This window comes from Populus euphratica, unplaced genomic scaffold (assembly GCF_000495115.2).
Source record: "Populus euphratica unplaced genomic scaffold, PopEup_1.0 scaffold83.1, whole genome shotgun sequence".
Classification (NCBI taxonomy): Eukaryota; Viridiplantae; Streptophyta; class Magnoliopsida; order Malpighiales; family Salicaceae; genus Populus; species Populus euphratica.
In genome coordinates this window covers 147,432-168,705 of record NW_011499963.1, presented here as the reverse complement: position 1 = coordinate 168,705, position 21,274 = coordinate 147,432, and the positions used below count along the sequence as shown (strand labels likewise).

At 45.2% G+C, this 21,274-nt stretch overlaps 1 long non-coding RNA gene across 1 annotated transcript; it reads right to left on the bottom strand.

Moving 5' to 3' along the window:
- Positions 1 to 334: 334 nt before the first annotated feature.
- LOC105138827 (uncharacterized) lies at positions 335 to 20,535 on the bottom strand. The gene is made up of 2 exons (XR_844865.1): positions 3,668 to 20,535; positions 335 to 3,633 (listed from the first exon to the last, which is right to left on the bottom strand). It is a non-coding gene; the product is annotated as an uncharacterized LOC105138827 (long non-coding RNA).
- Positions 20,536 to 21,274: the final 739 nt, after the last annotated feature.

Here is a 21,274-nt window from a genome sequence, read left to right as displayed (position 1 = left end):
CTTCTACTTTCTAGAATCTGAAGGAGGTGCCAGTCTTTTAGGTATAGGAAAAACCGATGCCATTGAATGGCTTGGTCGATCATTTAACTACGTCAAACCTGTCGCAAAGAAAGATTTTCCTCTTACTGTTAGGAATCGATATAGCTGCTTATCCGGTCCTTTACTTGACTTTAGGAAGGACATCGCCCGAAAGCAAGTTCAATTTCCTTCCACGATGCCTGTTCTCAGGTTTGAGGGAAAGGGTGCTAGGCTAGAGAGCTAATTCGCATCTGTTGGTGGTTAAGCCTTTGTGGCTAGCTCTGGTTCATTTGACCGAAGAGAAGAAAAAGACTGAAATGGGACCAGGAAAACACCCCACCACTAGAGCTTGCTTTGCTCTCGCTCCGCTCGCTCCCACCTGTCTTCTTCCCACTAAAGTGAAAGATCTTTCACTTCACCATAGCAGGAACCTCACTAACCTTATAGGCCAGTTACTCTAACCACTGGGATCCCCTCCAGCTTTCCCACCCACCGTAACTGAAACCTTCTTTTTTCGATCGGAATACGAATAAGATCAAAACATCACCAAAAAGAATTAATAACTTGGAGTAATTGGAGGTAATACTCACTTTGAATGCCTAGTTGAGCCAAATCTGTATATATGGAAGAGAGTAATTCTATATCATTCCCCGGTACCAAGCGGTCTATTATGTCATACGCCGTTCTTCCAGGTGGAAGATTTATATGATTAGAGTTCAATAATGGAGAGCCTATCACTAAGCTGTTCCTTTATTGTTTCGGCGACGCTTTCGTCCACTCGCTCCTGGTAAGAGGCCATCGTTAACTGGCGAAGCCTCGCGACTCGCCAGCTAGCGACTATAAAAACACTCAGTGGTAAAGCAGCTGCTGAAAGAAGGGAAATAAGATAGGTAAGTACTAGATCCGACATTCTTTATTTCTTTACTAAGATAAATTCAAATAAAAAAGAAAGTAAGTGGGGCCTTGCTGGTAGTAGACCAGACCCAAGCCCCTCTATTTAAATATTGGGGTTGAAAGGAATTCGGGGGGTGCTAAGGCGAAAAACTTCTACAAGACCTTGCTCTTCCCAAAGGTTGCCCTTGAAAGGCTCTATGCGACTATTGACGCCATTCGTCGCTGGCGTCTGGCCAAGAGTGAAGTGCGTTGGAATCAAAAAGTCTACTCCCTTACTTACTTAAAGAAGAGCATTTGACCTTCTTACCTGGTAGAACCGGGGGAAGTACTTCTGAACCTCTTTCTACGCTTTCTTCTCTTATTAAATTCTCGCAGAGATCTAGCAACGCGGCGCAGATCATTGGTATTGGATGTATCGTTAGGTTGTGCCGAGTCAAATCTGCTCCTTTTTTTCCATTGCAGAAAAGAGATCCCTTCCCCCCGCTTTAAAAAATGTTGAATATGAAGTCTGTGGGGCTGCAGGTACTATGGATCCTCTGACTCTCAATCGGGCTGGGTTGCCTTCCCAGGTCTCGCCGATCTTGCCTGTAGGTCGTGATGTGCCTCGAGATGGCCGTCTCCTGCCCCCCTGCCGGTGGGGAATCCGCTCCCGGGTTGTCGCTCTGCTGCGTCTGGCCCGTCCTCTAGGCACCTTTGGAAGGCCGGGAGTGTGACAACGTACACGCTTCCCTTTACTCCATAGGGCCTTCTCATCAGTTGCAGGGTTTGGTGGCCCGAAATTGACTTGGCTTCGCCAAAAGGCCTCATCTCTAGAAGCCCGGCTCACGAGGCGTCCCTCTCGCAGTAGGGTTCCAGACCTCGCCTCGCTCTTGTGACATGCTATCTTTCCCCTCTTTATTTCCAAGTAAAGGGTGAGTCCCATGCGTCAGTTTGTGGATCGCGGTCTCACGCACTAATCCCTACAGGTGCCCGTAGTAGGCCGGCCGCCTTACCTAAACCAATCATCATATCGGCCCCTAAGCCCCATTGCTGGAAAGGCTCGGCTTCAAAACCGTACGTGGAGCTTCCGCCTCATACGGCTCCTCTAGGGATAGGGATGGAGGTAGGCCCAGTCCCGGCTTGTGCGGTTAAGGTTGTTGTACACGATTTCATAAAAAAAGAAAGAATTGGGAGTTGGCGCCTGCTTGCTTGCTTACCAAGCGATCCTGCCTTTTCACTCCTCGACATCTCCAAGAGGGGTCTTCGATCCGCGCCCAGGGAGAAGATTAACCTTATCTTATCCCCAGGCAGGATTATAGGAAGAAAGAATTACCTATGTTTCCCCCGATCCCGGTTGAATTGCTCCCAATTCTCTTGTTGGAGAATGGGAAGTCTTTCTCGGAAGGCCTGTCTTCGAGCTCGGGTCTCCTCGAAGCGGCCCCGTATAGTTGGGTCGACCCGTCACGCCTGAGCCTCGACTTCCGCTTTGGGCATCTTCCTCTCGTCTAACCTCATCCAGGGCCCGGCATTCATTGATTCGCTCAATAATTTGGTCAATGCGCTCCCCTAAAACCCTCACTTCCTCTAAGTTGGCCCGAACTTCGGCTGGAGTGGTGGGGGGTCTACTCTCCAAAATTTCGAGGTCCCTGTTTGCCTCTTCAAGTTGGTCCATTAGTAAGGAAAGCATCGGGTTAGGACTCGGTGTCCGGTTAAGGTCGACCGGTTGATTTGCAACAGGCGCCTGCGCCGGCACGTTGTCGGGCTGGTGCGCTTCCATAGGATTCGAAAGCGCAGAGCACCCATGCGCATCTCCCGATGGAGAGACCATTTGATCCCCCCAAAAAAAAGAATAAGGAAGAGCTCTGCAAATCCTAATTTAGACAAGAGGGCGCGGGCTCCGGTGGAGATTAGAGCCTTCGAAAGGAAGGCCTGAAAGAAATTCCAGTCCCATCCCAGCCCAGAAGAATAGAGACATAATAGGAAGAAATGAGATAAAAACTAGAACCATAGTAGTAAACCGGGAAAAACGAGCCATGATACGACTGAGAACTACTTTCGTACGACCAGCGCGGTTGTTCCTATTTAATTTTCCCCTTTCTTCGAAAGCACTCACTGAGTTACTTACGGAATCTCAAATCTCTCTCGACGCCAAGAATTATGTGTCCAGGTCGATTAGAGGTTCGGTTTCCTTCTCCAACCACCTTTTAGCGTTCTGGGCCCCTGAAAAAGAAACCCGAAATCAAAAAGAAAGAAGAGAAATTTGGACATGTTTCCCGAGAGAGGTCGCCTTCTCTCAGGCCAGCAGTCTTCTACTTCTAGTCGACTGCTCTATGACGGGCTTCCTTATTTCATGGGCTCTGCTCACTCGTCTACGAAAACAAAATGCATTAAGATTTAAAACTTAAACTTGTCGTCAAAAAAAATGGAAATAGTGAATCAAGATTAGGCGCGACGAAAGAATTGTCCTTGTCGGAATCGTCATATCCTGCCCATATCTATTCTAATTGATTCGAAATCTTAGTCGTTCGTTTTCTACCCTCAGACGGGCTACTTTCCTCCTTTCAAAATGAAATTGCCAATCCCGCTCTTCTTGGGCTCGCCTTCTCTCCTCCTGTTGGGCAGAAGCTTCGACGATTCTTTGACGTTCTTGCTCCAACTCCAGAATTTCGGCGCCTCCGTATCTCATCCGTTACCCGATTCCAACTGAGGGGCAGGCTCCTGCTCCGGGGCATTTAAGTCGATGTCGAGAGGAGGGCGGTTCGGCATTTAAGTCGATGTCGAGAGGAGGTCGTTTCGAAGAGCCGCCCCCCTACGAGCTTGATGCGGCGTAACCTTCTTCTGACATCATCATGTTCCCTAGAGTGAGGTCTCCACAAAAAAGAAAAAGTTCTATCATCCCATGCAACCTTAATAAAGACATCACTTTCCCTAGCAACATTGATTTCATTTTCCAAAGAAAGAGATCCAAATCCACCTCGATTAGTAAACAGAGACAATAAGAGAGACTGAGAAAGGTCAAAATGAAAAGAAAGAAAAGACTCAATCTATGAAAGATCGAAGTAAGCTGTCGCTTCGAAAATGTGAAATATTTAAGTTAAGAGGATCCATTTCGGGAACGTGGAATGTAAGAGAAATTCAAATGTTATAACTCCAGTACGTCAGGAACCATCAGAAAAAGAAAGACTACCCTCCAAGAAATTGTATAACTTGGAGAAAGTATTCACTTTGCGTTCCCTGAGAAAGAAGATCACAATAAATATAATATTGTGTATGTGTAGAAGGCTCACTCTTGCTTCTCCAAGTGCGCTTACCTCTTGGAGATTGACTCCTGTTGGTAAGTTCACATCCTCAGTAGTCTCTCTATAGACTCTCAAAAGAATTGAGAGTTGGTCAACGATTTTCTCTTTAACAACATCTATCGTTAGATCAGTTACCTTTGTTTCCATATTTTGACTATTCATTTGATGGATCATTCGGCCAGCCCTAACGGCTACAAGAATAGCTACAGGCAGAGCCAAACCCATCCTAGAAACGAAATCAGCAACGAGTTGATCCATAACGAGTATTAGATTGAAGTTCTCTTAAAGAAGACCGCCAACTCGTATCCCGAAGATACAAGACAAGCAAAGCGCCCGGTCCTCTTCTCTTGTGTCGAAGTGTGGTGAGGCCTCACAGAAGGAGTGGGAAATTGGGGAAAAAGCCGAAACGGAACTAACGGAGATCACGGTATACTCCGTGCTGCGAAACGGGCCAGTACAATACCACGTCTTATTGAGGCCATGAAGACGGACAGCGCTTGCCTTGCCTCTTGCCTATATTATATTTATATATAGGGTAGGGTTCTTTTCGATCTTGTACCCAGTACACTGAACACCAACCCAATCTCGACAAAGAAAGTGAACTTTGGGAAAGATCTATCCTACACTTGCATCCTCGCATAAAAGAAAGGACTCAAGGGTTCATAAGGTATAGTAAAGGTTAAGGTCTTTACCTGGACGGATCGGATCGAATAGAGCCCTATTCTATCGAGCTCTTGTAGGTGCGCCAAGTTTACTCACCTACTATATTTCTTAGTTTGATTTTTGAAGAAGTTTTCAATCTAGTTTATAAACTAAAATGTAACGATAACCTACATAGGACCTTTTTGTTTAGGATTTATTAACTGATTTTTCTTTCCTCTTGTCAATTCAATTGTGTAAATGAAATTTCAAAACAAGCAGAAAACACGTTTTTGGAAAAGGAAGAGCAATTGAGAGAGAACCACATGCAGAACACATAGAGAACTCTTGTATGTATAGAAGATTGGAAGCTCAGCTTTAAGTCAAGAAGGGTAGGGGAGTCGCTGCGCCTACAATCTCGACAGTTGTGGTTAAAAGGTTTTTCTTTTTTTCACGCATCTATTAAGAAAGGCAGAATCCACACTTTTATCATTTTAAAATGCCCAAGAGGCCTGGTTCTGGTTCAGCATGAGGAGATAAGGATAGAAGTTATGAAATTGTTATCACACTTATCCATCTTATCGAGCCAACAGCATATAGGAGCAGTCCACCAAATATTTGAAAGAGTCCCCGAGGCACAAAAAAAATGATTCAATTCAATCTTTTAAGCTATCTATCAACAACAGAGGGGCTGCTCATAGTCAAAAGCTACTAGATTAGATGGATTCCAACTGAACTTAAACTTCTACTTGGTTGATAGATTCAGGGGTAGTGCTGGAACATAATTAAGGACGACCTCCATCTCCATATGGTAATTGAAGTCGAACAGGAGCAAACCAGATGCAATTCAATCCTTCTTCCTGGCAATGATTCCCAAAAAAGCAAAACCTCACTAGACCGAGGCCCATTGCTATGGGGACTACACTGTATAAGAGAATGACTAAGGTAATTGCCAATAGATTGAAAGACACGCTGGCTCTTTAACTTTAAAAAGGGCGCCCTCCTAATCTCATTTGGATAGGAAGAGATATTGATGATTATCCCAAGGAGGCTTACTAGTCAGCTGATAGATCAGGTGAGCCAGCCATGATCACTAAACTCGCCAAACCAGGCATATGATAATGTTAATCATAGGTTTCTATATGCGACAGGAAAATGGGATTTGCAGAGTAGGATACGAAAGTTTTTTTATATACAATGAATAGCACCTATGATCCATGGACGACCAGTGGGGTTCATAAGAGGAACCAAACAAAGGTCTGCAACAAGGCTGTCCCCTCTCTCCATATCTCTACGGCTGGTTGCAGATGACACTGTAATAATAACAAAGCCAGATAGAGAGACTTTTCGAGGCTTCAAAACTGGGACAAGACTTTTTTTACTTTGGTCATGTTAAAACCCCAGACGACGACGGATACTAATACAACTGGGATTCAAAGAAGGATTAACAGACGATCTATGGACTTACTTGGCTTGGTCCCAGTTTATAGGCATTAAAGAAATCTATAACTAGTTGGAAAGGGCGCAAAGAAAGCAGGAAAAAATGCAGTCAAAAGAAGCCTGCCTTAGTCTCAAATAGGGCTTAGCCTCAATGGCAGACCAACTACCAAATGCGGAATGACGGTCGTGAGCCGGTCCTTATGGAATTCCTAGGCGTGAAGGTGGACAAGGTGGCGGGAAGCCTCTTTATATGGCGTAGCCCTTCGAGTGAAGCATTCGATTATGCGTGCTGGCCGCTCATCCTTAAAGTAAAGGCCGGGTTGAGAAGGAAGAGAGAAAACTTCCTCATTTTAGAAGGCTATATCAACGGGAGCCTGTCAAGGCCGAGGAGGCCCGCTACCGTGCTAACCCCCTTCCCTGGCTAGCTTGCTTTCGCTTGCTTCGTATCCGGTTTGGAGCCATCGTCGCAGTTTAGGTTTTAGCATGCCTTGGCGAGGTTTTGCTCTTTCTTGGGAGCGTAGTTCCCTCTCCCTTTGCTTATCTAGCTTTATGTTTACGGTTGCCCCAGTAGCTTTTATGCAACGGGTGTCAAACTACCCTTCCTCCAAGATGGAAGTTTCGCTCCAGAAAATTAGATATTTAGGAAAAGCCATTGGAACCGAGTATAATAGCCCCTATAAGGACTCAGAGCCCTTTTGGAACTTCTTCCCGCCTACGCCTAGAAGAAAGGCTTTCTTCGTCTGTTGTTACGGATGCCCATTCAAAAGATTCATTCCCTGGTGGATTGATTTGGCTATTGCTTGTCAGCCTCTTTTGGCTTTGGAACATTCATTTACTACTTTTTCCTCCCACATCCTGACAACAGCTGGTTTATGGCACCGGGCTAGCTCATGAAGAAGTCGAATCGGAGTTGTCCAGAATCAGATCTCCTCAGAGCACTCCAGCCTTCCTTCGCCCGGGAATGGTGACAGTTGTTGCCTGCCTTGCGGAGCTTTGCTTTGAGTCCTTTCCTCTCTAGATCTGACCTCGCCCAAAGGAAGGTGTAGGTAGCATAGCGAGATGCTTCACGCAATTGCGCGAAAGACTACCTAAGCTCAAGCAGCAGATACTACCACATACAGGAGAAGAAGCTATAGCTCGAGCTATAGCGCTTATTAGGAATTGTCCAATTCAATGAATTCCAGGGTCAGAGGGAGAGTCACGAAGGGCTATTCTTCGATTGGGTATGATTCAACTTTAACCTTCCCAAAGGGATCAATGGTATACCGAAGGAAATTGCTCAAGTTTAGTTTCGTTAGGGACCGGGTCTACGTCACTTTAGAGGTGGGCCTTGGCTCGATTCCGAAGTCATGAGAGAAGGGCGGTATCCTAATCTTTCTTTTCTCCTAGGATCGAGAGACCATTTCGCTCTTCCTGCCTAAATAAAGAAAGAAAGGTCTTTCTCCCATTTCCCTAGTCGAAGAATTGCTCTATAGCCGAGCTCTCAAGAGTCTTTTCTACCATAATCGTTCTTTCCTTCTTCATCCTATCTGCTAGAGCAGTCAGTGTGGCATCTCCTGCATAGGAGTGAGTGTCGATTAGAGGCCTCTTTAGTGCGTGCACGAAATCTCTGTGACTTTTTGCACCGAAGATGCTATCTTTGTCTATGCCTAAGATAAGAGGTTTTCTATCTCCGATGGAAATCACACTAGAGGAGTGGCAAGCGCTCTTCTTAAATAAGATATTGTTTCAGGTTGCGGTTGCTCATTCTTTATGCGGGAGTACGCAGGATTAAAAACCTATGAACTAACACCCGATTATATGAATGAAATCAGTTGCAAAGAGGGGCCATTCAATAACAAGCCTTTTTTGTACATAATCACCTGTTTGTTGAATAGGGTTAAGTTGATTCGAAATATCTTAAGAGAACCCCAACAGGCCGACGAGCTCTTTCTCAGAATCAAGCTGGCAAATGCCCGCAAGAAACCCATTTATTTATCTATTTATCGTCTAGATGGGGTAGGTGTGAAGTCTACCTTCGTACAAGATCCAATCTCGATTATGTTTCTGCGGAAGTATCTACTCGTTACGGAATCTTAAGTATCAAAGTAATAGATGTTATGTTAGAACCTGGCGTTCTGGGCAACTGGGATCAACTTTCAGTAAAAAAGGGGGCATCTATGTCCATCCTTGACAGACCAACACCCGCCTTTGGGACGTACTAGAGTCATGTCTTTCTTTCCCGGGTCACTCTGGTTATATTGAGATTTCCCTGTGCTTTCTCTTAATGGGAGGAGTGTGCCCCGTTCTTCTCTATCCGGTCTCCTTCTCCTCGAGCATGGGGCATTTCCTAGTTACCGAATCCTACTCTTCCGCTCTCGCTCTTCTTTCTACAGGTACGAGTAGCATCCTATTAGAGGGGGTCCTCCCACTGCACTGGAGTGAGTTTATTCCAGGCAAGAAGACAGAGAGTGACCTTGAAGTGTGCTTCTTGTTCGTTTTCTTCCCTTGGCTCCATTCCATCCTTTATAAAGTACAGGTCCCAGGTCCGCCCTTTCCTTTGAATATGAGCTCTTAGATAGATATCAGCATAGCTTCGTAATTAAACTTCTCGCACATCTGCTCTGAAAGCGAGAGCTTGAGATGCATTGCTTGGGTCTTCATTGGGCACTAGTCTAGCACTCTCTCTTCGGTGTGAATAAGAAAGTGTCAAGTGATGGAGGTGTGGCTAGCTTGCTGAATCGCCTCCTCGTACTGCTAATCTTCTTCCCGCTAACTCATTTCTCTTTCGACCGGAACTCCTTAATCAGTTAATCCGGAAGTTCCCCAGAGTTCTTCCTTCTAAGAGGGTTGGCGCAAACAAAAGCAGCAGATATTGAAACTAATAGCAAAGAAGGCTAGGCTCCTCGAACCAGATTCTCTCCGATCTTCTACCGTAATTCGCTAATCTCGATGAAAGAGCAGGTAACTACATAAGGCAGCTTTCCCCGCTCTGTCTTGTCTCGATACGAGAAGGGCTGGTGCTAGAATACTAATTACTATTGCAGCTCTCGGGTCTACTCTCCCTTCCACTCCAGCCTTACCTTAAAGGCCTGGTTTCGTCTGGTAAGCGAGCTCTACTATATATAATATAGATACTGCCCTCTGCTGTTAGCGCTTTCGTTTGGTTGTCCTTTACCTTTTGTTCTTTCCATTCAAGCAATCCTGCTTTTTCGAGCTTTATTGGGTCTAGGTCTAGTTGAGACTGAAGTCAATGCCCCTATTGTAAGGAAAATGGCGAGAATCATCTTATAGAAGTAGTGCTCCTGATTGTCGCTACTGCGGGTAAGAAGATTTCTGCCCAGTCTTCCTAGTTGATCCTTTATCAGTCCGGGATGCCAGCCTTTAAAGTAATTGGTTCAGTTCCTCGGCTTCGGCATAAATGCAGTGCCCGTCATTCCCATCAGTACGGGTGAGGGGTCGAGATCCGTTATTAATGAATGTCTCCTCTGGCCGCTTCTTTTGGGGATTGCCCTTCTATCTCCAGGAGATTGCTGCCTTCCTCGTTCAGTGGGGAAGTCTATTCCCTCTCAATCAATGCCCGGGAAGGGAACTATGAGAAAGGCACTTCAAGAATACATACATCTGGAGATAGGTCATTTAGATAGACCGATTCCAATAGCGTCCCGCAAACTACCGGGAAGCCGACTACATAGGTAGGGGGCGTGCTGACATGCTTGACTTTCTCAATTAAGGAGGTCCGCTAGCTGCTTGAGCCATAAAGACTTCTTCATTCAACGGATTTCATTCATTCATTCACTGGCTTTCCTCTCTAAGAAGTCAGGTCGATCCAAAGCCATTGCTTGAAGCGATTTCCTTGACCGAAGTCTGCTACCGAAGCAGGATTGCTTGACACACAAGCATACCAACCCGAGGGAAGGTCAATAAGGATGGTGGTCGATCAAGCTATTCTATTAAGAAGTAGGAATCCGCTTCTCCATGCCCTTCCATTTTCAAGGGGTAGGCCCTTCGCGGCACACAAACAAGATTTTATTTTGTCACTGGCGCATTCGGTAGCCCCTTCTAGTGCGCGTACTAAGACTAAGGCTACAGCTCACTTCTTCCTCTTTCTTCTCTTATGCAATATCGAGTTAGCGTCTCAAAGAGCTTACTCTGAATGGGAAACTTCTTCTTCCCCAACTAACCCTCTGTGTGCACGTTCCACAAAAGAGAAAGACTTTGTTCATTGAGTGGGCTCTCTGGCTGTTGAAAGAGTAGAGGCTCTTATCTTTCTTTATAGGCGGCATGGCATATAAACGAATGTCGATTGGTCTAATTCGAAGAAATAACATAACTGGTTCGGTATAATAGGTCAACATAGGCAAGATAGGTTAGTCCTAAAGCACTCACTCTGATCCCCGACCAGTTCAGCTTGAATTGGAAGCCTAATAGAAAAAGCCGGTTGGAGGCAGTTTGGAGTACAAAAGAGTTTAAGTACTCACAGGTTCAAATAGTGACTTCGGGACAGAGATAGTGAATCCTTTTTCTTCGGAAAGGAAAGGACTCAGCATCCACAGCTCCGCCCGGCCTTTCCCAACCAGGAGAGCTTGAAGAGGACATATGGCCCAGGATCGAAGAAGCAACAAGGGAGAGATTCCACCGATTAGCCTTACCCGATGACCGTTAGCAGGAGTTGACAGGGGAAAGTACTTAATTACGGAAAGCGGTAAACAAAGCAAACAAGAGATGAACGCGTTACCATAAAACCAATACAGCAGGACGAGAGATTCACCGAAGCCATAAAGAGCAGCTTAACTTTAACTAAGAGATGCTAGTCCCCTATAGAGCTAGCAGCTAGAGGGAAGGCGGATAGGCCATAGACCGCAGGAAAAGCTACCCCAGACACTGAAGACTTATACGGCAGGGCAGGAGTTGAATTAAAGAATCGTACTGCAACTGCTGAAGAGAGATCAGAGCTAGTACTAGAGGAAGCGATAGCCCCACTACTCTTAGTGACTGGCTACTTTACTACGCCATTTTTCGCATCGAAGACATACAAGCGCACTCTCTCTGGGCCATCCGTGGGGCTTCCTCCGCTATGAAGCATAAGGAACTGCCTTCATGCGCTCTTTCTACTGGATTTGGATGAGTACCTTAGCTCTACCCCGAACTGAACTCCCCCCTCACCGAATCAAATATACCTAGCACAAACAGGTCTCATTTCAGCTGGGGCATAGCCCTTATCCTTCAAAAGCTCGGTAAAGACTCTTTTCGCATCGTTGCCGTAGCCTATTTCACACCCGCAGAAAAAGGAAAGATCATATCATAGAATATAGAAAACGGGGTTCCTATCAAAGATGGACCCTGTCGGAAGGTGATGGTCTTCGGTAGCTATAGGGTGAAGGTCTTTCTGCGGGAGCAAGGCGGTTCGTGGTCGCCGCTGATAATCCTTAAGTCGACCCTGAAAATAGGTAAGGATCGGCACGCAACCGATTCACTTTCTTGCATTTCGCTCATTCTTATGTACTCTTCATAGACACCATTGGACCGGTCGGGGACACTATCGTCTCCCCTCCCCCCTCGTGCAGTTTGAGTCTATTTGTTCAAGCTCAAGTTCTTCTGTTCAAATAATATAAATATATTATTATTTGGAGTTTGAGCTTCTGACCCCTATTCATTATCACTAACTTGGGCTTAGCTTGAGCTTCTAATTACTTATTGGTCTTTGTCAAGAAGCAAGCTACCTCCCTCAGTCGAAGTCACTCCAGTTATTGCTAGCCCGGGCTTCCATTATGATTACTATACCACGGGTCTTACTTAGTATAATATATAGTATACGAGTGTTGGATGATTTGATGATTCTTACCTCCTGGGTCGGGCAAGAACCCTGCTCGCATGATGTGCTCCTTACCCTATTCGCTTCGTTCCCGAAACCACCGAGTTATTTGATCATAGAAAGAGGCCCGTCCTATCATCTGTACGATAAAAGATGAAACAATAATAATTCAGCTGATTCCACCTTGTTGGGCTTTCTTTCTGTTAGGGACTGGACCTCCACTTTGTTCTTCAGAGAGATCCCGTCTTCCTACTGCCGGACAAGACTCTGCATGGGATGAAATTAACTTGTAGTGATCTATGCGCTTATGCGACCGACTCTTTCGCTCTTAGCTTTACCACGTGTAGGCAGGGAGCTTTACAAACCCCGGATAGGGCTTTGCAAAAGTCTTTCTCCAAAAAGAATAGATAGGACTATTTATAATAATGAATGCTCCACCGCGATTACTGAGGGTCAGATCGAAGAAGTTCTTTGTTCGTACTCATGCTAGGTCATCGGCTAGTAAGGACTACTGCTGACGAAGCAAAAAGGTATGCATTTGGTTCCGTCAGCCTTATAACTTGAACAGAGAAAGGTATCGCTTATCAAAGAAGGGGGTTGGACCGCTTTGCTTGGGGCACCCAAACCCAAGACCAACGCTTTCTTAATTGGGATCGCCAGATCCAATGCAATGGTAAAGGTAGTGACTCGGGGTTGATGGGGGATTTGGCCCGAATAATCTAATTCCTTAGATCTTGGTTTCGAAATCGAGGCCATAACAAGGACTTTGTAACAGGAATGCAGCCCTCGGTTAAGCGCGCTTTCCTATTTGTTCTTAGAAATAAAGTTACAGGGCTAGTTTTCCTGCTGGATGATTCTGAATCAACTACTTTGATCAGCCCAACCAGACCCCGGTGTTACCCTTTGCGCATTAGCGAGCCCCTCTCTTAATGGTGTAAATGCCCAATGCAGCTTTTCTCCTAATGGAAATGTCAAATGAACATCTTCGCAGATTCCTCGAGGCTCATCTTTGAAGAAAGTTTCCAGGAACAATGTTGTATGTAACCAGGATCTATAATCTATAGGATACCAACCTCCCCCAAAAAAAAGCCAGTACAGTAGCTCTCCTCTATATGGTTCACCTTCGAATTGGAGCTTTTTTTAATGGAAAGGGTTCTTTCGTGCTATCGGAGAGGGGTCGAACCCTTAACTTATTTTATTATGTTGTACATAAATAGAATCTATTTATGTTATGTAATATTAGAAAGAAAAAGGTGGCTGTTCTGTTAATGGGACCAAATGAGTAACTTTTATACTGATTCCTCTTTGAGGGGTTGATTTTGAATGACTTTCTGATTTCGCCCGGATTACCTCCACTCCCTTGATTCGGAGTCAGGAGCCCCTGTTCTTATTCGAAGGTCTTTGCTTACGCCGCGCTTCCCCCTCCTTTGGTCAAGGCTGGCGGAATAACTGACGATTGAAAGGTAAACGGGAGAATGAAATGGGGAGGTTGGAGGGTCTGCCTTACCGGAAATTGAGTATTGGAAGGAAATGAAAGGCTTTTACTAAGACCACCGAGCGAATGAAGAAGAGAAAGGTTTTGTTTGAAGCAGATTTGACTGAAGGGAGAGGAGGCGAAGGTACTACCGAACAATGGTTGTGGGCTGTACGAGGGCTTTCCTGAATGACAAGGGAAATCTCTATCAACTACGGGAAATGAAGAGTGAACGATGGCTTGGATTTCATGATGGCTTAGGCTAAAAGGGAAAGGGCTTTGGTTGGCCATCGCCCTTTGGTTTGGGCTCTTTCAAGACAACTCCTTCCGTTCGAGACTAGTTGCTGCCAGAGACCGTGGATTTAACTACTCCTCCCTCACCAGCAGGGACCCTTCTTCTGATTAGGCGCCGATACGGATTCATTCCAGTAGGGATTGCTCCTTTACTTTAGGTTTAGGTATCGATGAGGTATTTCCTGTAATTGCAGGGGCTCGATAGCGAAGAAGGAAAATGAGCCCTAGAATCTATCTCATGAAGCTCCGAGACCAGTTCCTCTAGGGAGCAATTACTTTTTAACTACAATATTCCTACGAAACGAGACGGAGGGATTAGACACTGACGCCTACTGACCGGGTCGGGCACGAAGGAGGAAAGGAGACTATACCACAGCTTGAGACTGGAAGGAGCCTCCGGCTTCGGTTGACGACCCAGGATAAAATAGAGTGAAGGGAGTTCATAGAATCTCCTGAGTCTGAGGCGTCTCTAGCCCTTATGTAGTAAGGTCCCTCCACGGAAGTCAACGAGTTTGATGCCCTTTTTTTCGAGCCCTTGAAAAGGTCATGTTTAAATAGTTCCAAGTCCGCGGGTCCAAGGGTGAGTAGCTGGAATCATATAAGGGCTGTAGGAACGGTTCACCCATAAAGGGAAAATGAATGTCAGAGAAGATGTTGGCCCTATCAGAGAAAAAAGCCCCTCTCTTCTTACCCAGTGTTCGAGTGCCGGTTTAGTCAAACCAAGGAAAGAGAACCTCGAAGCCTTTCTCTCGGAGATCGGTCATACTGTCTAGCTTGATGCTGTCCTTTTACCAGCCCCTTTATTCTGAAAAGGAGGATTTTCTTTATGATGCTGATTCAATGGTTTGTGGGTGGTCTTGGTACCTCATTGAGCTGTGGTCAGTTCGCTTTAGCCAACCTGCTAGCTAGTCAAGAGTATTTGATGACTTTGATTTCGCCTCGCATCCGCCATATCGATAGGAAGCGGGGCGAGGGTCTTTCATTCGAGAAAAAGGGATGTTCAGGGCCGGGCCTTTCGCAGCTTTCTAAAGGAGATAATTGAAGAAAGTTCTAGCCCGAGAGAAAAGAAAGATCAGATTTGCGTTGATTTTTCCAACAAAACTAAGTACTTTTTGGTCTTTATCATTCAGAAGACTCAGTCCCACACTCTGACTTCAATGATGGGAACAACCTCCGCACTCCGGCGCTCCAACGAACAACAGTTCTCCGCCTTACTATACTATATATTTATCATAGAATAGGCGGCGAAAGCGCCACAACATATATATATCTTGTTCCGTGCTATTGAGAGATAGGGGACAAAACGCCCTTAGACCTATACCGGCGGGGAGCAGCGGATACACTTCAGAGATAGGAAAAAGGTTCACAAAAATGAAGAATCAAAGCATGTAGTTGGGAATGGAATGCTACTGAGGTCAAATCCAGAGTGAAAAAGGCGATGGCGCTTGCCGTAGAAAGAGATTAGACCGGTTTGGTACTCCAACTACCTATGATAAAAAGTTTTCAAGACAAATCCGTGAGTCTAGTCATGCTGCTTCAAAAGAATCCTCTGGGTCTTTTCTTCCTATCTGGTTCTCTGGAACCGGTGAAATCCTATGTTCATAAGCACACTTAGCCTTTCAATAATATCCAACCATTTAATTTAAAGAAAGTTTTAGACATAATTAACTACACTTACTAGTCGTTGGGCTTTTGCACCAGGCTACTTAAGGAGTCATTATGAATACTCATGTAACATTTGACTCGCCCTATTGCGTAGCTATAACACTACACAGGGGGGGGCGTCCAAGATGCTAACTTTGGAATCTTAGTCACTGAGGTTAAGGGTTAACCTAACCAAAAGGAACTAAGACGACGTAAACATAATCATAGATCACTGCTGATTATGTCGCGTCTAGACACAGCTAAACAACACTCCATTCGGAGGCGCTCAGCGTGTGCGGGAGAGCAATCTCCCCACCCTCACTCACTCAGTATCACTGAAATACTGAATGGTGCCTAAAAGTAAAAAAGGGACAAGGAACGAGTAGAAAAACAATTCGAATTGGAAGGAAGGATTCAATCCATCGTAGAAAACTCCAGTGCGCGGATGCATAGCGTCGTAGCATTCTTGGAGACGGGTGAGAGTCGGAATGAGCTTAGTCAAGACTGACTCCTATTCATATTCTTCCTACTTGCTTTCCTATTCCAGATGGCTTTACTTACAGCGGGTGTGCTGACTTGACCCGAGGAGATCCGATTGCTTGTGCTTATGTACCAGTTCCTATTGCTTGCTTTACTATTCTGATTCCGATTTCTATTTCTATTGGCAGCTGGAAAAGAAAAGCCTTTCGTTATCTTAAATCGACTAGTAACGCGATGTCTTCCCATAAAAAACAACGTCCGACCCCGGGTCATAACAAGCAGTTTTCGGCAACGGAATCGGCCAATGCCAAGACACTTTTCATTTGACGCGGATCCGGTTTTGCACCTTTTGTGATTTCGATAGGCATCGCACCCTCACCTCAGGATCAGAGGGCTTGTTTGAGCGCTGCGCTAGGGGCACCACAGAACGGAGAGTGTACGAGCGCCCCTTTGCTTTGTTTGAGCGTTTTTTTTCTTTGTTCGCTTCGCAAGTGACGGTTGTGCTCCTCTTCCTTCGCTGCTTTCGTACACCAGGGGGATAGAAGATAAGGTAGGCTAAGCCGGAAAGAGAGAGCAGTTGGTTCTATAATTGAAATAATGGAAATGCTCTGTCGTAGAGCTTCGCTAGCAGTGTCGAGCTTTGCTCGCGATTCGACTGGAACTAAAGACCTGAATGAAAGTTCAGAGCTCTCGCGCTGCTATCTAAAGAATGAATAAACCGCTACTGAACAAGAGCGAGTGAAGTGAGTAAGCCCCTTTAGAGAAGAGATAGGGGCGAGCCAAAGAGAAGTTGTAGCAACGAGCTACTAATACTAAGGAGTGACTGTGTTGAAGCTTCAAACGTAGGGCTCGCGACGACTTCGAGCGAACCCAACCCATTTGAGGTGACTGCTGCTGCTTTCGATGCCGAAGACACAACAGTCGGTACTGCTAGGGACTCCTTTTTGGCACCGGGATAGGGTGGCGCAAAGCGAGTTCGATCCCTCCCTATATAATTATTATACGTAATTATAAGAAAGGGGAAACGAATCTCCTCAGATTACACAGAAAACCTGATTCACCTATAAAAATCAAAGAGAAATCTTTATAATTCCTAATTAAGGGGACAGAGTGAGGTTCGACGTAGTTGACTGCACACCAACCGCTGTTTCGCTAGCTTCTCATTTCGACGAGAGACCCGCGGAAAGTCGTCACGGCCTCAGAAGGTTCAGCCGAGGGATTGGAGGGGGGGGCCAGCCAGGTTCAGTGTCAGTAGGACTAGCCTTTCTTTCCTTATTTATAGAGAAATTTCATTTGCTCATTTTCAACTAGATCAACGATTGGAAGATCGGATATGCCCCATCGCCTTAGTCGACTTGTTCCTGAGATGAGAAAGCTTGACTCGCTTATCAGAGCTTGGAAACAGACTACGCACTTAGAAGCCCTACTCCATTGTGGTTGCTTGCCTTCATAACAGTAGGTTCGGTCAGCAGAGGGCTCTCCGGAGAGAGACTGATGTTGCAAATCAAAGATCTCGTACTACTTGATATAGGGATACCTGGAGATTCTTTTTTTCTTTTTTATTTGAATAGAAAAAAGAAGAAAAAGGGAGAGGAAAAGGAATGAAAGAACAATCCTTTCCTTTTTTAGATTATAGTTAAAGAAATCCGAGGCCGATTCGGTTCTTAATTGAAAAATTATGCGGAGTCCATGAGAATTGATATATCATACCAGAAATCCAATGGGTTAACCAACCGGGGAAAGGCTCAAGAATAAAAGGAAAAGCGCCAACATTTGTTCCTTTGTTTCATTAAGGACTTGCGATAGGGGTTGCCCCCGGATTTTACTGAGTAATAATAAGAAGACTAGTGTGCTAAAATGAAACACACAGAAACAGAAAGTGTTCTGAACGTCCTTCAGAATACAAAGGATAAGAAGAACGTTCATAAAAATCTGAAATAGGAGAGGATTTGCGCCTTCGGCGTGGTGGCGCAAAACCAAAAATAGAAGGCGCGGCGCATCCCCCTGCCATGGGCAGTAGTCGTTTTAATGTAACACCAGTATCCATCGGATCATAAGACCCATGGAGTAATAAAAGAAGGAGACTGAAAAGCAATAAAAAGAAGATGCTTTTCTTTTTTGATAAAAAGAAGAAGATATCGAGTAAGATTATCTGAATTAGAAGGGAAAGTGCCAAGTCTTGCATTTTTGGATGAAAAAAGTATCGCCCGACTAGCAGGGCTAGAAAAGCGATATCATAAGGAAGAAAAGGGAGAAATGCAAGACCTAGGATTAATAAAGACAACATGACTGCTTCTGGTGATTCTCTACAAATCACCAGAGTCGCCACATTGCTTAAAGAAAAGGAGAGTCTGTGGACTTGGATCTACCAAATGATAAGAATGCCTCTGAGATTCAATCATAAACGACTTCTTCTCCAGTTGAGGCATTTGAGAAAAAAGAAATTATTCCAGAAAGAGACTCCTTCCTGTACGAGGAGTGAACAACTATAGTTCTCTATAGAGAACTATTACCAAAGCATGGGAAAGATGCACAAACAAAAGAAGAAATGAAAGTCCTACAACTTACTACATCCCTCCCAAAAGATTGACGTAGACAGCCATGGCCTGTATGTAGCATTCACCCGTTGGCCCATGGAAATAAAGATCCCTTACCTTAGGGCATCTAAAACAATAGGTAAGTTGTCGGTATCTCCAATCACTTCCCGGCAAAAGGCCGGTAGCGTCCAATCATTTGGAAGTGGATTTTGTCTAAATGGAAGAAGTTCCGACATACGCGCATAGAGGCAGCTTTGAGCGGAACTCAAAGCATTCTGACATAGGATCTTCGGGGTTTTGCCCCTCCATACGGAATTGGCTAATGCCGATAGAGAATTGAAGAGTGCAATTTGATTCTCACGTCTGTCCATATAGTTCATTTTTGACTGCTCCCCTCTCAAACTGAAGAGAGACTTGTCGGAAATCGCCGGTTGGTTTTTTCCAACCAAGAAAGACATGGGAGAATAGAATGAATCCAATGCATTCTTTTCGATACAGTAGGGTACACTTCTCCCCAATATGAGATAGGTTGCAGCTATAGTCAGAACTCCAACTGGGACAATATAGTTTAAACCATCTTTTTCTCTTTATATCGCGTTATATTAAGGCTTCTACCGCCTCCACTAATACAGTACAACACGAATTTTGGGAGGTTTCTTTTCTTCCTCTCTTAGTATTCATGCCTTTGTCCGGAGGCCTTCTTGCACCAGCTCTTAAAGAGAAAAGCACTGTTTAGCTTAGTTAGCTTAGATCCTCTTTGAGATGAAATGCGGAAAAGTCCTAATCAAAGGCGAAAGGCGCCATCCAAGCAAAGTGGGAATACCCAGCAAGATCCGACCAACAATCGAGTTCATACCCGGCGTGAGGCTTTAAAGAAGAAAGCCCAGGCTCAAAGGCCCTGTCATATTGTCAAGCCTGAGAAAGCCTAGCCCGCAAGCCTGCTTCACCTTCACTTCCTTCCGTACCTGATTCTTAGTCTGCTCTAAAGGCAGCCAGTGACTCGAGGTCTTCTGGAGTGACTCTCGGGTAATTTCAATGGTTCAGCTCTGGTTCAAATGGTATCCGGGGTATATCTGTTATCTGTTGTTCACGAATCCGTTTCAGGTTTTCAGGCATACCCGGTCTTTTCTCTTTCAGTTGCTGCTCCGGGGAAAGGACGTAAGCAGCAGCACCTCTCCCTTTCATACGAAACTTGTCATTTTTCCCTGACCTAGAAGCTCCTAGAAATAGGAAGAAGATCTATCCAGTTAGATAGAAAGCAAGATTAGACATAAATAGATTGATTCTAGACTATTTAAGATAGATGGTTGGCTAAGCGTTGGATTTTCATCCTTCCCCCTTCTTTCTTCAACGGAAACTCTTACTTCTAAAAAGCGGCTTCGACTTAAACAACCTGTCCAATACGCCAGGAATGACCACGGAATTTAGAACATGGTGGTCGGAGGAATAAAAACCTTGCTTTCAAGCCAATCGAAGCCATCTCACCTGGAGATGTAAAAAGGAGAATCCCGACCGAAAAATCCCAGAAAGGAAAGAGCAAGACCAAGGAATCCGTCCCAGAGCCCTCGTCGAGTCAACTTTATCCTCCCAAGAAAAGAAACCCAAGAAAGGTATCTCCTTTTCGGTCTTTCGTTGTTTAACTCCCGCGGTCAAAAAATGAGTTGTTTTTCTATTTTGTAGACAAAAGTGCTAAACCCCCTACCCCTAAGTCCGCAATGTCTTCAGTTAGGAGAACCCGAGCTACCTCGAAGCGCACAGCTGCAGAAACTGCCTCTGCTTTGATTAAGAATAAAAAAAAGGAAAGACGAAGGCAAACCCACTGACGAAGCGTCTGAGCCTCTGGAGGTAAGTGAGGGAGAAAGTGAGCTGGCTGAAGCCAGAGCCTACAAAAGGATCCATTATTGGAGTGCTGCGCTTCTCAGGGCCCTCTGTCCTCGGCCCCGCCGGGGCGATCCAGTCACCCGGAGTTCGACGTTCGATCCATTAGGTAGTTCGCATCAGTTCTCGGACCGGTCTAGCACTCAACCCATTTTTTTCTATAGCGGATTTTGCTTTGGGGACGCCCGAACCCGAAGCGAAGGTGCAAAAGGAAATGAACGCATTATCCTTTAATTGCTCGTCACTAATCCGTTTCTAGTGATTCCACGTTCATAGTTCTTTCCATTTTGCCGGTCGGGAAGAAAGATCCAGAAAGATTCTCTCTTGCTTTATAGGTCACGGCCGAGAACGGAGAAATAGAGGAAGCAAAAAAGCCGGTTCATGCGTACCAACGGAAGAGTTTGATTGAAAGTCAGGTGTCAATTGCTTCCTGCCTTCGAGTGAGATGTAGCTAGGATATGATACCTATGCCTTAGTCTGAGACTTTTTGAGGTGCTATTGATGCCAAAGTTAAAAATAGCTCTGCATCTGTCCATCGTGCTCCAGCTCCGTCCTTTGCAGTGGTAGAACCTGGTCAACCCATTCCTACTACCTCGTAGCCTTCTGTGGACCTTTCTTTTATTATGATATTTCTGGTTAGAAGTTCAGTCACTGAATTCGCAGGCACTCCATCTGATGGATGCCCTTACTCTCATTCTAAAAAAAGGCAATGTCCCACTAAAGGTACGGGGGGTGGCGATAGACCTCGAGACACATTCCCTCCCTCAAACACAAAGACAGAAAAAGAAAGGCTTGCTGCGGAAAAATGAAACCTTCGACCACTTCGAAAACGGACGGAGAGCATTCACATAAAGAAAAAAGGGGGTGCCTTTAGGTTAGGGGCCAGTTAGACCAGCATGACCTC